The sequence below is a fragment of the Aquarana catesbeiana genome, linkage group LG01 (assembly GCF_042186555.1).
Source record: "Aquarana catesbeiana isolate 2022-GZ linkage group LG01, ASM4218655v1, whole genome shotgun sequence".
In the NCBI taxonomy this organism is placed as follows: domain Eukaryota; kingdom Metazoa; phylum Chordata; class Amphibia; order Anura; family Ranidae; genus Aquarana; species Aquarana catesbeiana.
This window is the reverse complement of record NC_133324.1, coordinates 776,899,781-776,916,539: the sequence shown is the minus strand read 5'-3', so window position 1 is coordinate 776,916,539 and position 16,759 is coordinate 776,899,781. Positions and strand designations below refer to the sequence as shown.

At 43.7% G+C, this 16,759-nt stretch overlaps 1 pseudogene; it reads right to left on the bottom strand.

Moving 5' to 3' along the window:
- Positions 1-3,941: 3,941 nt before the first annotated feature.
- Positions 3,942-4,053, bottom strand: LOC141124442 (U2 spliceosomal RNA; annotated as a pseudogene).
- Positions 4,054-16,759: the final 12,706 nt, after the last annotated feature.

The following is a 16,759-nucleotide window of genomic DNA, read 5'->3' as shown; positions in this document are numbered from 1 at the left end:
CCACCCCCGCTGGTCTGGACGATGTAATTTCCTTGTGCAATCAGATTGACATTCGTTTCCAGGAGAGGTCCCTAGAAAAAAGACGCCAAAGGTCAGGGTCATGAGCAGACAGGAATAGTATAGAACACACCAAGGTCGGTAACAGAAATAAACGTAGAGCACATGGCAGACAGGAACAGGAAGCCAAACACACAAAGGTTGATCAGCAGGGTTGACCTGCAGTGCAGAGGTTAATATAGAGTTCTATGATAGGAGCTGGGGTGGAGCCATGCTAGAGGAGAGTTAATAAAAGCAGTCAGGTGAGAGACAGCTGGTCTTTGGAGATGAACACATGGAGACAGGTAAGCTGACAAACAAACTCTATTGCATAACCATGACAGTGGTGCTGTCTGCAGTTATGCAATTTGATGATGGTGGCAGCTCAGTCCCCTCTACCCTAGCCTTCTCATTAGCCTCATCTGGTGAATCCTCAGAGCCACCAGTCATACCCCAGCCAACTATGCAATGTGCCATGCAAAGTGCTGCATCTGGTATGTCTGGGATCTTTTGCATCTGGTATGTCTGGCATACAAGGAGCCAAAATGGGGCTCAGATTCTGCAAGCTCTTCAGGGGCAGACTGAAAGGTGGCTGACTGCCTGATGTGCGATATGCCCACTCACTTGAACTTTACCTTGGCCATGCTGCAGTGGCTGCACTTGCATTAGTGGGCCAAAAATGAGTATTTATGTGAATACAGAGCAAGGACTAGCTTTGGGGATCTGTTTTTTTTTCACCACATCTGTGGCTCCTCATTCGGGATACATGTACCATGTTGTCACCACGCAAAGAGGCAATCAGAATGGTGAGTTGCAGCGAGGACAAGATCAGCAACAAAATCTTTCTGAGGTTCCTGCTGGAGCAAACACTACGAGGCATGGTGTAATATATTGGGCACTGAAGGCACAGCATCAGGAGTAGAGATGGGCTGTCTGTTCAGGTCTAACATGAGTTCGACTCGAACATTGGCTGTTCTCCCGTTCGCCGAATAGCGAACAATTTGGGGTGTTCCCGGTAAATTTGAAAGCCGCAGAACACCCTTTAAAAGTCTATGGGAGAAATTAAAAATGCTAATTTTAAAGGTTAATATGCAAGCTATTGTCATAAAACGTGTTTGGGGACCTGGGTCCTGCCCCAGGGGACAAGTATCAATGCAAAAAAAAGTTTTAAAAATGGCCATTTTTTTGGGAGCGGTGATTTTAATAATGCTTAAAGTGAAACAATAAAAGTGAAATATTCCTTTAAATTTCGCATGTTTCCCATGTTTACAACAGTCCAAGAGCAAAATGACATGTCTAAAGGAAAAGAAAGTTATTTAAAAGTACTAGCTGTAGCGCCGGTAGCTATAATGAATTGTTGGGTCTCTGCAATACACATAAAAGTAATTGAAAAAAACAGCCTGGGGTTCCCCCACAGTGCATTACCAGGCCCTTTGGGTCTGGTATGAATATTAAGGGGAACCCCGAACTAACTAAAAAAAAAATGCGTGGGGGTCCCCCCAAATTCGATACCAGGCCCTTCAGGTCTGGTATGGTTATTAAGGGGAAACCCGCTCCAAAAATGTTTTTAAAAATGGAGTGGGGGCCCCCTCAAAATTGATGCCAGACCCCTTATGTCAGAGGGGGGCGGGTTCACCCAGTTACGTTACTGGTGACCCCGCCCCCTCTGACATCATGGGAAAACCATAGGGAAGTCCCCGTGAAGTCCCCATGCACCAGAGGGGGGCGGGGTCACCGGGTTATATAAGAACTGTCAGAAGAACAGAAGCGTCACACAGCGGGAACCTCCCATAGATGTGGATCGTCCGAAGAACGAAGCGGGGAAGAAGATGCCGGAGGAAGATGTGGACAAGAAGACCGAAGGAAGAAGCAGAGGAGGAAGAAGAGGAAGAAGCGGGGGAAGAACAAGATGGAGGAAGAAAACTGAATGAAGACCAGAAGAAGATGGAAGAAGAAGCGGGGAAAGAAAAAGACATTAATAAAGGAATTGTCAAAAACCATCTCTTGTCTTTTTTAACATTTTTGACACTTTGTTTGTGAAATGGTAGGGGTACATTTGTACCCCATTACCACTTCACACAGGGGGGGCCAGGATCTGGGGGTCCCCTTGTTAAAGGGGGCTTCCAGATTCCGATAAGCCTCCCGCCCGCAGACCCCCACAACCACCGAGCAAGGGTTGTGGGGATGAGGCCCTTGTCCCCATCTACATGGGGACATCCTCCCCATGTTGAGGGCATGTGGCCTGGTACGGTTCAGGAGGGGGGCCACTCTCTCATCCCCCCACTTTTCATACAGCCTGCCAGGTTGCGTGCTCGGATAAGGGTCTGGTATGGATTTTTAGGGGGACCCCACACCATTTTTAAAAAAAAATTTCGTTGGGGGTTACCCTTAATATCCATACCAGACCTGAAGGGCCTGGTATGGAATTTGGGGGGACCCCCACGCATTTTTTTTTTAATTTTGGTTCGGGGTTCCCCTTAATATTCATACCAGACTCAAAGGGCCTGGTAATGCACTGTGGGGGAACCCCAGGCTGTTTTTTTCAATGACTTTTGACTATGAGTATTGCAGAGACCTGACAATTCATTATAGCTGCCGGCGCTACCGCTAGTACTTTTAAATGACTTTTTTTCCTTTAGAAATGTAATTTTGCTCTGTCAGTTTACTGTTGTAAACACGGGAAACATGCGTCACTTTACAGGCATACTATAGACACCCCCCAGGTATGAAATTTAAAGGAATATTTCACTTTTATTGTTTCACTTTAAGCATTATTGAAGTCACTGCTCACAAAAAAAACGGCCATTTTTAAAACTTTTTTTTGCATTGATACATGTCCCCTGGGACAGGACCCAGGTCCCCAAACACTTTTTATAACAATAACTTGCATATAAACCCCTAAAATTAGCACTTTTGATTTTTCACGTTCGTGTCCCATAGACTTTAATGGTGTTTGCATGTTCGAACAAATTTTTTGCCTGTTCGTATGTTCTGATGCAAACCAAACAGGGGGATGTTCGGCCCATCCCTAATCAGGAGGAAAAGGAAGACTTCCTGATGTCTCAGCTCCCTCTGTCCCAGCACCAGGCACTGGGGAATCTTTAGGGTAGGGTGTCAGCAATGGTCAGAAGGACATGGGACAGGCTTCCAGGGGTATAATTCACCCCTTCCAAACACCAGGAATTTTTACATGAGTGGGCTGAGATTATGGAGGACACCGTTGCTCTCAGTTACATAGAGGTTTCAGATTCCTCTGTCATCAGAAGGGTGTGGTAGATGGGCTCATTCATGCTGCAGTGTCTATGCAAATACCCCAGGATTCATATAATAAAGGAGAGAGACCATGGCTGGTTGAACATCGTTTTAAATCCGTATTATTGGGGGAAAATGCCAAAGCTCATCCTGCCATCACAGAGGGGGCAAAACATGCACCATCTGCAAAAGGTACTGCATATGAAACTCTTAAAATGATTGTAAACTATCATCTTGTGAAACAGTCCATTCAGTTTAAAATTGAAACAAACGGCAAAACACATGTGTATAGATATAAAAAAAATTATAAATACCTTTTTCCCCTTTTTTTATAAGTGATCACCACATTCCCTCTGTTCTCAGCTGCATAAGAGCTGAGGGGAGGAGAAACAACAATACACTGAGCTTCAGAGTGAATGGTTGTGCAAGGGAGGGATGTCGGGGCAAGTCTGATCATTGGAGGAGAACAGGCTGAGTTCCCAGCATAGCTAGAGAACTGACCATGATGTGTTCTCCTGCTTAGTGTTGTCAGTTCTTAATAGGAAAGCAGAGGGACTGGCAGGAACACCAGGGATTTCACACAAAGAAAGCAATACAAAGAGAACAAAATACGTTTTCATACAAGTTTTTTTTTTTTTAGAGAGGGGTGCACTGAGGGGTGCATCTCCCTGTTCTAAAAATCGATTTAATATATGGTCCCCAGATAGGGAACGTATCAGATATTAAACAGATAAGAACAGATTTTATTGTTTTTTGATAATGTATGCTTTATTTTGCATTAAAATATACACAAAACAAATACTTCAATGGGGTACATTCCACCCTGTACTGCTACGCAGGACATAAATGCACTACATAAGAATACAGTTTCAAGCATACAATAAATTACATTCATCCTGCGGTATGATGCCTAATGTACTAAATTGGGGGGGGAAAGGGAAAGATTGGGACTTTAAATGAGGCCATGACTGGGTAGAGCCATGCGCCTCCATCCCTATAACTCAGGCAATAAAACACAATTGCGGCAGAAGGCAGCAAAGAAATTAAAGAGTGGGACTTTAAATGAAACCCATTATGACAAAATGAATATCTTGGTGGAACATACAATTGTTTATTAGAATATAAAAAATATGTTTAATAACACTGAGTCACAAGTACAGGAAAGGAATTGCATCCATAGTCGTGGTGCCGATTCCAAATGGGTAAGTACTAGTAATGACATGTTTAACAAACAAGGATATACATGGTAATTATAGGGGGTCCCCCAATTCTCAAGATAGGATAAAAAGGTTAAGCAGATAGCATCTGTACAATCAATAGTCTAAAAACCCCATTGAGGTAAAGGTTATGAATACATATCATGATAATTATGTAGCTGAGAGATACAATGTCAGGTAGCTCGACGCGTTTTGCGGCTTTAAGCCGCTCTTCAGGAGCAGACAGATGCGATATCTGAAATAAGAAGGTATACTGGCTAAGTAAGTTAGCTAAGTCAAGGCGGGGGGGTGGGGTAGATACCCTCCCAAACCTTGCTCCTCCACACAGGTACACCTGTGGTCACCTTCCTTCCCCAACCCTCCCTTCCCTTTTCTCCCCTTTTTCCCCCCTTTCTTTGGGGTGTTTTGGTGGTGACCTCCCACTATGGTCCTTCACCCCTACTCCCGGTTGCCCACCAGTGTTTCTTTCACCTTATACTCATCACTTTCCCTCTATTAGGTTACCATTACCACCACCCTCCCATCCATTTCCTATTCCTATCATCACACATCACTTACACTACCTCATTCCTCTCACTTTTTATTAGGTGCGCTTGGAGAGCCCTGATCCGCCGGGGTTTTCGCTTGTGCTGGGTGTCGCCACCAGACATGCTCCCTTGGCTCCCGGCACCGATGTCTTTGGGTGGCTTATGGCAATCGGAGAAACACTGAAACAATCAGAGAAACACTGGTGGGCAACCGGGAGTAGGGGTGAAGGACCATAGTGGGAGGTCACCACCAAAACACCCCAAAGAAAGGGGGGAAAAAGGGGAGAAAAGGGAAGGGAGGGTTGGGGAAGGAAGGTGACCATAGGTGTACCTGTGTAGAGGAGCAAGGAGAGAAATCAATCCAGCAGTGAATGTGAGACCGTTGTGGAGGAAGGTTCGCTCAAAGAAGCCCGGACCAAACCAGGGCGGCCGCCCATATATGGACACCACCAAAGACACGCCCCCTACGTCACAGACACGAGCATAGAGGGGGCAGGGGCGGAGACACCGACGTACGGGCGAGGATACGCCCGGCAGCCGGCCCCGTCAACCCACCCACAGCTCGTGGAGATGGATAGTATGCGGCCAGTGGAAATGTGTCAACATGACGCCAACATGTCCGGCGCATACCTGTGATGTCGATGCGCAGTGGCTACAGAGCCGCCCCCCGAGTGTCAAGGGCGGGCAGGGGAGAGCACGGCAGCAGTGCGCATCATGGCTCCCGCACCGAATGAAAGTCGGTAGCACAAGGCAAAGAGCATAACATCAAACATTGCACACAAAGGTAGTCAGGGAAGTATGGACATTTAGGCATACTAAACAACAATGATTAACAGTGAAAGGGTAAAATGCATCTAACGTAAAATAATAGAACAATAAATAAGGGGACAAAGAAAGGGTGACCAACTCGTTTAGGAAAGAAGCCGTGCCACGTCCAATAATGCATAAATACAGAACAATGGGTTCCCCTAGGTGGACTTTACCGGCACTTGCATAAACAAAAAGAAATTGTAAAAGTAGAAACTGTTGTACATAGTAAAAACATATAAATTTTATTCATGTTGAGAAATACAAATATTAAAAACAAAAATAGATATCTAGAGTAACATGGTAGTACTACACAGTAAACATGATAACATCAAGTAATAGGCAATAATGAAAAGAACCAAAAAACTCTTCTCAAGCCCGACGCGTTTCGGGGTATTTAGTGTTTGTAGGGTCCTTCTTCAGGGGCATAGTTGAGAAAGAGGGGTTCATCTAGACTGAAACGATTTGATTGGTTGCTTGTAGAAAGGAGATATTTGTTAAAAGCAAAGAGAACCACAGAGAAGGGGCAGGATGTGGGAGTAAGCACTAATAGTATAACAAGTATAGGATACTATTGTTGGGTAGTAACGGCTGCAAATAGGTGGGCAGCAGTCTCCATAAAGGAGTATGGCAGTGCTCCAGTCCCGCCCGACCCGGGCGTGCGCAAGCCAGAGCGATATGCTGGGGTCACAGGAAGGCGTCTCTTGAAAAGACCAATCATATAGCCAGCCTCACAGCCCAGCGTCCGGCGTATATAGCCCACCTATTTGCAGCCGTTACTACCCAACAATAGTATCCTATACTTGTTATACTATTAGTGCTTACTCCCACATCCTGCCCCTTCTCTGTGGTTCTCTTTGCTTTTAACAAATATCTCCTTTCTACAAGCAACCAATCAAATCGTCTCAGTCTAGATGAACCCCTCTTTCTCAACTATGCCCCTGAAGAAGGACCCTACAAACACTAAATACCCCGAAACGCGTCGGGCTTGAGAAGAGTTTTTTGGTTCTTTTCATTATTGCCTATTACTTGATGTTATCATGTTTACTGTGTAGTACTACCATGTCACTCTAGATATCTATTTTTGTTTTTAATATTTGTATTTCTCAACATGAATAAAATGTATATGTTTTTACTATGTACAACAGTTTCTACTTTTACAATTTCTTTTTGTTTATGCAAGTGCCGGTAAAGTCCACCTAGGGGAAGCCATTGTTCTGTATTAATAAATAAGGGGAAAGCTATTATTAGAGCCAATATGGCTGTGTACAGAAATACCGGTTACAACAATACAAACCGTAGATGTCATCATGAGTTTCCATCCCTATTCATACTAAACTGGGGGGGGAAAGGGAAAGATTGGGACTTTAAATGAGGCCATGACTGAGTAAAGCCATGCGCCTTCATCCCTATAACTCAGGCAATAAAACACAATTGTGGCAGAAGGCAGCAAAGAAACTAAAGAGTGGGACTTAAAATGAAACCCATGATGACAAAATGAATATCTTGGTGGAACATAAAATTGTTTATTAGAATATAAAAAACATGTTTAATAACATTGAGTCACAAGTACAGGAAAGGAATTGCATCCATAGTCGTGGTGCCGATTCCAAATGGGTAAGTACTAGTAATGACATGTTTAACAAACAAGGATATACATGGTAATTATAGGGGGTCCACCAATTCTCAAGATAGGATAAAGAGTTTAAGAAGATAGCATCTGTACAATCAATAGTCTAAAAACCCCATTGAGGTAAAGGTTATGAATACATATCATGATAATTATGTAGCTGAGAGATACAATGTCAGGTAGCTCGACGCGTTTGCGGCTTTAAGCCGCTCTTCAGGAGCAGACAGATGCGATATCTGAAATAAGAAGGTATACTGGCTAAGTAAGTTAGCTATGTCAAGGCGGGGGTGGGGGGTGGGGTAGATACCCTCCCAAACAAAACCATTGAAATAACATAACTTACGGATATGTGTACACAAGGAAGGAGGATGCCGATTGCCATAAGCCACCCAAAGACATTTAAGTCCCACTCTTTAGTTTCTTTGCTGCCTTCTGCCACAATTGTGTTTTATTGCCTGAGTTATAGGGATGGAGGCGCATGGCTGTACCCAGTCATGGCCTCATTTAAAGTCCCAATCTTTCTCTTTCCCCCCCCAATTTAGTATGAATAGGGATGGAAACTCATGATGACATCCACGGTTTGTATTGTTGTAACCGGTATTTCTGTACACAGCCATATTGGCTCTAATAATAGCTTTCCCCTTATTAATTGTTCTATTATTTTACGTTAGATGCATTTTACCCTTTCACTGTTAATCATTGTTTTTTAGTATGCCTAAATGTCCATACTTCCCTGACTACCTTTGTGTGCAATGGTTGATCTTATGCTGTTTGCCTTGTGCTACCGACTTTCATTTGGTGTGGGAGCCGTGATGCGCACTGGTGCCGTGCTCCCCTGCCCGCCCTTGACGCTCGGGGGGCGGCTCTGCAGCCACTGCGCATCGACGTCACAGGTATGCGCCGGATGTGTTGGCATCATGTTGACGCATTCCCACTGGCCGCGTACTATCCATCTCCACAAGCTGTGGGCGGGTTGACGGGGGCGGCTGCTGGACGTATCCTCGCCCATACGTCGGTGTCTCCGCCCCTGCCCCCTCTATGCTCATGTCTGTGACGTAGGGGGCGTGTCTTTGGCGGTGTCCATATATGGGCGGCCGCCCTGGTTTGGTCCGGGCTTCTTTGAGCGAACCTTCCTCCACAACAGCCTCACATTCACTGCTGGATTGATTTCTCTCCTTGCTCCTCCACACAGGTACACCTATGTTCACCTTCCTTCCCCAACCCTCCCTTCCCTTTTCTCCCCTTTTATGCACTGATGAGATGGCACAGATGGGCACTGATGAGTCGGCACAGATGGGCACTGATGAGTCGGCACAGATGGGCACTGATGAGTCGGCACAGATGTGTACTGATTGCACAGATGTGCACTGTTGAGGTGGCACAGATGGGCACTGTTGAGGTGGCACAAATATGTGCGGCACAGATGGGCACTGATTGGTACAGATGGGCACTGATTGGTACAGATGGGAACTGTTGAGGTGGCACAAATGGGAACTGTTGAGGCGGCACAAATGAGCACTGTTGAGGCGGCACAAATGGGCACTTTTGAGGCGTCACAAATGAGCACTGATGAGTCGGCACATATGTGCACTGATTGCACAGGTGTGCACTTGCACTGTTGAGGTGGCACAGATGGGCACTATTGAGTTGGCACAGATGGGCACTGTTAAGGTGGCACAGATGGGCACTGTTGAGGCGGCACAGATGGGCATTGTTGAGGCGGAAGATGGGCACTGACGAGGCGGCACAGATGTGCACTGATTGATTGCACAGATGTGCACTGATGAGGCGGCACAGATGGGCACTGATTGGTACAGATGGGCACTGATTGGTACAGATGGGAACTGATGAGGTGGCACAGATGGGCACTGATAAGGTGGCACAGATGCGCACTGATTGCACAGATGTGCACTGATGCACACTGATTGCACAGATGGGCACAGATGGGCACAGATGGCACAGATGGGGCACTGATGTGGCACTGATGGCACAAGTGGGCACTGATGCGCACAGGTGGTCACAGATGGCACTAGCTATTGATGCTAATGGGTCACTGTGGGCACTGATTGGGCACTGTTAGGGCACACTTTGTTTTTTCAACTGTAGAAACTGTAGAATTACTAACATCAATTCACAGATCCTCTCTCTCCTCACACGCTGTCTCTGTGTGAGGAGAGAGACACCGGCAATGAGAGATGATCTCATATGTTTACATTTGAGATCATCTCTCATTGGAGGCGGCGATCGCACTGTAAACGGCCACTGTGATTGGCCATTTACAGCGATCTGTGTTTGGGGACACGGCCAACACAGATTTTCCCCGATGTGTGCTCACGAGAGCACACAGGGAGCGAGGAAAGGGGACGACGTCAATAGACATAGTCCCGACAATGTAGATCTGCGCTGTTGCCGTCATTCGGCTATAGCGCGGATCTCTAGTGGTTAAATCAAATGACACTGTCTCTCTGTCTATCTATCTCTCTCTCAATGCCAGAACACACTACACAGGGCCGCCGTGCAGGCGGCCTTATATAGTGTGAGGCATGTACTAAACCCCCTGAGCCATAATTGGCCAAAGCCACCCTGGCTTTGGCCAATTACGGCTCTCTGTACAGACGGCGCTGTGATTGGCCAAGCATGCGGGTCATAGTGCATGCTTCGCCAATCATCAGCCAGCAATGCGCTGCGATGCCGCAGTGAATTATGGGTCGTGACGCACCACTCGAATTTGGTGCGAATGGCCCATATCGTTCGACTCGAACACGAAGCTCATCCCTATTCAAGGCACCCAGTGCCAGAGGCAGCAAAACAACCCCAAAACATCATTGAACCTCCACCATATTTCACTGTAGGCACTGTGTTCTTTCCTTTGTAGGCCTCATTCCGTTTTCGGTGAACAGTAGAATGATGTGCTTTACCAAAAAGCTCTATCTTGGTCTCATCTGTCCAAAAGACGTTTTCCCATTTAAATGTCAACGGATAGTTCATACTGACACTGATGCTCCCTGAGCCTACAGGACAGCTTGAATTTCTTTGGAACTTGTTTGGGGCTGCTTATCCACCAACCGGACTATCTTGCGTTGCAACCTTTCATCAATTTTTCTCTTCCGTCCAAGCCCAGAGAGATTAGCTACAGTGCCATGGGTTGCAAACTTCTTGATAATGTTGCACACGGTGGACAAAGGCAAATCTAGATCTCTGGAGATGGACTTGTAACCTTGAGATTGTTGATACTTTTCCATAATTTTGGTTCTCAAGTACTCAGACAGTTCTCTTCTCCTCTTTCTGTTGTCCATGCTTAGTGTGGCACACACAGACACACAATGCAAAGACTAAGTGAACTTCACTCCTTTTTATTTGCTTTCAGGTGTGATTTTTATATCTAATTTGCTTTTCTTCCTCCCTTTTTTTGTTTTGTTCCAATACACACAAAGGGAATAAACATGTGTATAGCAAAACATGTGTTACTGCAATACTTTTCTGTGAGAAATACTTGATTTTCTGGAAAAATTTCTGGGGTGCCAACAATTTCGGCCATGTCTGTGTATATATATATATATATATATATATATATATATATATACTAGTAGACTGTATATATATATATATATATATATATATATATATATATATATATATATATATATATATATATATATATATATATATATATATTTCAAATACACTGCCTGTACTGACACTGAATATAGTGTTTACACTGAATACAGTATCTCACAGAAGTGAGTACGCCCCTCACATTTTTGTAAATATTTTATTATATCTTTTCATGTGACAACACTGAAGAAATTAAACTTTGCTACAATGTAAAGTAATGAGTGTACAGCTTGTATAACAGTGTAAATTTCCTGTCCCCTCAAAATAACTCCACACACAGTCATTAATGTCTAAACTGCTGGCAACAAAAATTAGTACACCTCTAAGTGAATATGTCCAAATTGGGCCCAGAGTGTCAATATTTTGTGTGGCCACAATTATTTTCCAGCACTGCCTTAACCCTCTTGGGCATGGAGTTCACCAGAGCTTCACAGGTTGCCACTGGAGTCCTCTTCCACTCCAGCTAGTGGATGTTAGAGACCTTGCACTCCTCCACTTTCCATTTGAGGATGCCCCACAGATGCACAATAGGGTTTGGGTCTGGAGACATGCTTGGCCAGTCCATCACTTTTACCCTCAGCTTCTTTAGCAAGCAGTGGTCATCTTGGAGGTGTGTTTGGGGTCCTTATCAAGTTGGAATACTGCCCTGCGGCCCAGTCTCCAAAGGGAGGGGATCATGCTCTGCTTCAGTATGTCACAGTACATGTTGGCATTCATGGTTCCCTCAATGAACTGTAGCTCCCCAGTGCCAGCTGCACTCATGCAGCCCCAGACCATGACACTGCCACCACCATGCTTGACTGTAGGCAAGACACACTTGTCTTTGTACTCCTCATCTGGTTGCTGCCACACACGCTTGACACCATCTGAACCAAATAAGTTTATCCTGGTCTCATCAGACCACAGGACATGGTTCTATTAATCCATGTCTTTAGTCTGCTTGTCTTCAGCAAGCTTTTGCGGGCTTTCTTGGGCATCATCTTTAGAAGAGGCTTCCTTCTGGGACGACAGCCATGCAGACCAATTTGATGTAGTAACTCATACATTTATTTCCCAAAGACAACCTCTGGATATGACGCTGAGCACGTGCACTCAACTTCTTTGGTCGACCATGGCGAGGCCTGTTCTGAGTGGAACTTGTCCTGTTAAACTGCTGTTTGGTCTTGGCCACCATGCTGCAGCTCAGTTTCAGGGTCTCTGCATTCTTCTTATAGCCTAGGCCATCTTTATATAGAGCAACAATTCTTTTTTTCAGATCCTCAGAGAGTTCTTTGCCATGAGGTGCCATGTTTGAACTTCCAGTGACCAGTATGAGAGAGTGGAAGCGATAACACCAAATTTAACACACTTGCTCCCCATTTACACCTGAGACCTTGTAACACTAATGTGTCACATGACATCGGGGAGGGAAAATGGCTAATTGGGCCTTATTTGGACATTTTCACTTAGGGGTGTACTCAATTTTGTTGTCAGCGGTTTAGACATTAATGGCTGTGTGTTGGGTTATTTTGAGGGGACAGCAAATTTACACTGTTATACAAGCTGTACATTCACTACTTTACATGGTAGCAAATTGTCATTTTTTCAGTGTTGTCACTAGATATAATATAATAAAATATTTACAAAAATGTGAGGGGTGTACTCACTTTTGTGAGATACTGTATATAGGCTACGCTGAATGCAGAGTATATATATCTATATATATCTATATATATATATATATAGATATATATAGATATATATATCTGCAGTGGGGACGGAAAGTATTCAGACCCCCTTAAATTTTTCACTCTTTGTTATATTGCAGCCATTTGCTAAAATCATTTAAGTTCATTTTTTTCCTCATTAATGTACACACAGCATCCCATATTGACAGAAAAACACAGAATTGTTGACATTTTTGCAGATTTATTAAAAAAGAAAAACTGAAATATCACATGGTTCTAAGTATTCAGACCCTTTGCTCAGTATTTAGTAGAAGCACCCTTTTGATCTAATACAGCCATGAGTCTTTTTGGGAAAGATGCCACAAGTTTTTCACACCTGGATTTGGGGATCCTCTGCCATTCCTCCTTGCAGATCCTCTCCAGTTCTGTCAGGTTGGATGGTAAACGCTGGTGGACAGCCATTTTTAGGTCTCTCCAGAGATGCTAAATTGGGTTTAAGTCAGGGCTGCCACCACCATGCTCCACCATTGGGACGGGATCACCCGTTTACGGGGTGTTCGGCTCATCCCTACTGGAGAAGCTTGAGGAGCAAATTTAGCTATATGCTGTGGCGTTAAGTACCACCTCAGAGTTTTTTTCTGGGTTAGTTCCCACAGGTTGGTGCTTTTGGTCGATGCATAGGTGGTGGAGAGGGCTTTTTGCCAAGTGGAGGGTAGATAATTTGCCCCAAAATCAGTTTCCCACTCTTTGAATGGAACAGTTTTGACAAAAGTGTCCTTTTGGTTGAGCATGGAGCATGTCCTTTCTTTTAGTTTATGGTTCTTTATAGAATTGTACAATACGCCATGGTAGTGCTAGTGTTGTATTTTTGTTGTTGTGTAGAAAGTGTTGAACCTGTAAGTACATATGGTACTCTTGGTTAGGGATTGTATATTCAATTTGTAGGGATCGGAAAGTCTTAATAGAAGGGCCTATTAATAGATCGTCTACTGTTGATATACCTCTGTTTGGCCAAGTTGTGATATTGATGTCAGGTATTACATGTGATAAACTAAGAATAGGGAGTGGGATATTGGTATATTTTGTATGCTCAAACGGTAGGTCTGAGAATTGTTGCCATGTTGCTATTGCGGCTTCCATAGTGGGTAAGAGTCAAGAGTGGGAGGTTTTACTAAAAAGGTTTGTTAGTATAAAATTGTACAGGTTATCCCCTAGTATTTTTTAACATTTTAGGTCTGCCCATAGTGTGCTGTTGACAGATGGGAACCATCCTTTTATTTGAGTGAGAATAGTGGCTTTGTGATAATCCTTGATTACCACATGTCCCATTCCTCCCGCGTTTCTAGTGAGGATAAGCTTACTGAAAGTGAGTCTTGCTTTCCTCCCTTCCAAAGGTAACCATTAAGTAAGGATTGTGCCTTCATAAAAAAAGGTTTGGGGGACAGGAATTGGGTAAGTTCTGAATAAGTAGAGAAGTTAGTTATACGTTTTCCAGATTTTGAAGTTTGGATTTTAGGGTAATGAGGAAGGGGAAGTAATTTGCTGCGGCTAGGTCCTTTGTCTGGGGGGTGCGAGTGATTCCTAAGTATTTTATACCTGTTTGTTTCCTTACATAGGGAAAAGAGAAGGCCAATTACTTTTTGATGGATTTAGGGACACCCAGATCTAGGATATGAGATTTGGAGTCATTAACTTTGTAGTAGGACACCTTGTTGAATAAAGTTAATGTATCGTGCACTGAAGCTAGGAATATCTCCACATCAGTCAACATCAAAATGATGTAGTCCGTGAAAAGACTGATAGTGTACATGGTATTATTCACCCCAAAACCAGAGATATTAGGGTGAGAACGTATGTAAATTTCCAATGGTTCCATCAGTAGGTTAAAAATGATCGGTGAAAGGGGGCAACCCTGTTGTGTGCCATTTGTTATTGGAAACGGGTTAGATAAAGCCCCTGATGTGAACACCTGTGCAGATGGTAGGGTGTAAAGTGCCATTATGGCAGAGTAAATTGAGCCTTGGAATCCAAAGGCAGATAGTGTGTGGGCCAGATATGTCCAATGTATTCTGTCAAACGCCAGGAGCAGTCAAACGCCAGGAGCAGAGAAAGCGTTTTTTCCTGGTTGGCAATGTAGATAATGTTAACGAGTCTACGAGTGGCGTCAGTAGTTTGACGGTTTTTATTGAAACTGGATTAGTCTGGATGGATAAATTGGGGCAGGACATCAACCATTCTTGTGACAATTAGCTTAGCATATATTTTTAGGTCATTATTCAATAATGAAATCGGACAAAAGTTTTGGGGGAGACAGGGTCTTTCCCTGACTTTGGCAGAGTCACTATGATTGGTTTAAGCATCTCAGGAGGGAAGGCAGAAGGGGCAGCAGCAACGTTGTAGATGTTCTTCATGTAAATGGATAAGATGTGTTTAAATGTTTTATCATATTCTCCTGTAAATCCATCTGGACCAGGGGATTTGTTGTTGGGTAGAGAATCTATAATTTTAGATATTTTGTTATTTGTAAAAGGAAAATTTAGGGATTGTAAGTTTTTAGGAGTTAGTTGGAGGATTTTTAAGTTGTTGAGAAAATTATTGATAATTTCTGGGGTGGGCTGAGATGTACCAACATCCGAATTTAGATTGTACAGTGTTTCATAATATTCGCTGAAAGCGTTTGCTATCGCTTGGGGATGGAGGAGTTTATCTCTGGTTTTTAGATACATGATGAAAGGGATCCTGGTTTTATACCTTATCCCTTTTAGGCGCTGAGCTAAGAGTTTTGGCTCTATTGCTGTTGGCGTAATATGACATTTTAAATTTTTTTTAGTTTTTTTCAAAGCTATCTAAGAGAAGTGAGCGGAATTCTTGTTTAGCGTAGTTCAAATTTTGTGTTATACTAGGGGAGGGGTTAATTTTGTTTTGGGATTCAAATATTTGAATTTCTTTGGTGAGGTCATCTATACATTTGAGTCACTGCCTCTTCATTCTAGCCCCCGTTTGATAAAGGTTCCTCTGATGACAGCCTTGTGGGCGTTCCACAATAGAAGGGGATCGTCTACCGAGGGAACATTATCAGTGAAATAATCATTTAAACATTGCTCAATTTCTGTTTTGATTTCCGGCAGTTGAAGAATCCTAGTGTTCGATCTCTACATAAACGTGGTGTTGGAAGACAGTGAATCCTCTATTGTGAAGGAGATTGAAGCATGGTCCGACTATGTAATATTATTAATTGAAGATGATTTTGCCTTCAGCAGTATGCCTCGATCCACAGGGAAGAGATCAATCCTACTATAACTGTGGTGAGGAACAGAGAAAAAACTATAGTCTCTTTCATTTGTGTTTAGACATCTCCATCCATCATAAAGCTTGTGGCAGTGATTAAAGGGTTGTCGTGCAAGTGGATTTCTCCTTGGAGAAGAGGCAGTGTCAATGTTGGGGTCCAGAGTGAAATTGAAGTCCCTGCATATTATCAAAGATCCTTTCTGTTCCTTGTGGACTAAACGCTATTTAGAAAATGTAGTTGATGAACATTGGGTGCATATACATTCACTAGGGTATATATAGTCGTGTTTAGTTCACAGATGAGGATGAGGTAGCGACCCCGTGGGTCCTTGATTTCTTTTAGGTTAAAGCAAACAGTTTCCTTGATGGCTGTCATCACTCCTCTCTTTTTGGTGTCAGCATTAGCCATGAAAACATAGGGAAAATTTTTATGGGTACATTTTGGGGGAGCCTTGGTGCTGAAGTGCGTCTCCTAAGCACAAAGGATGTTGCATCTGTATTGCACAGCTTCTTCTCAGAGGGATTTGCGTTTGACAGGGTGGTTGAGACCCTTGGTGTTAATTGATAAAAGGGTTATGCCCATAATAATGTTCTAATGTATTTGAGAGGATTGTGATTCCATTCTACTTACAGTAAGCATCGGATGAACTCTAGTGGTTGGAGTCGGTATTTCCTGCCAGAATTCTTCTCAGTATAGTGGTGACCACAGGAAGGGTCTGC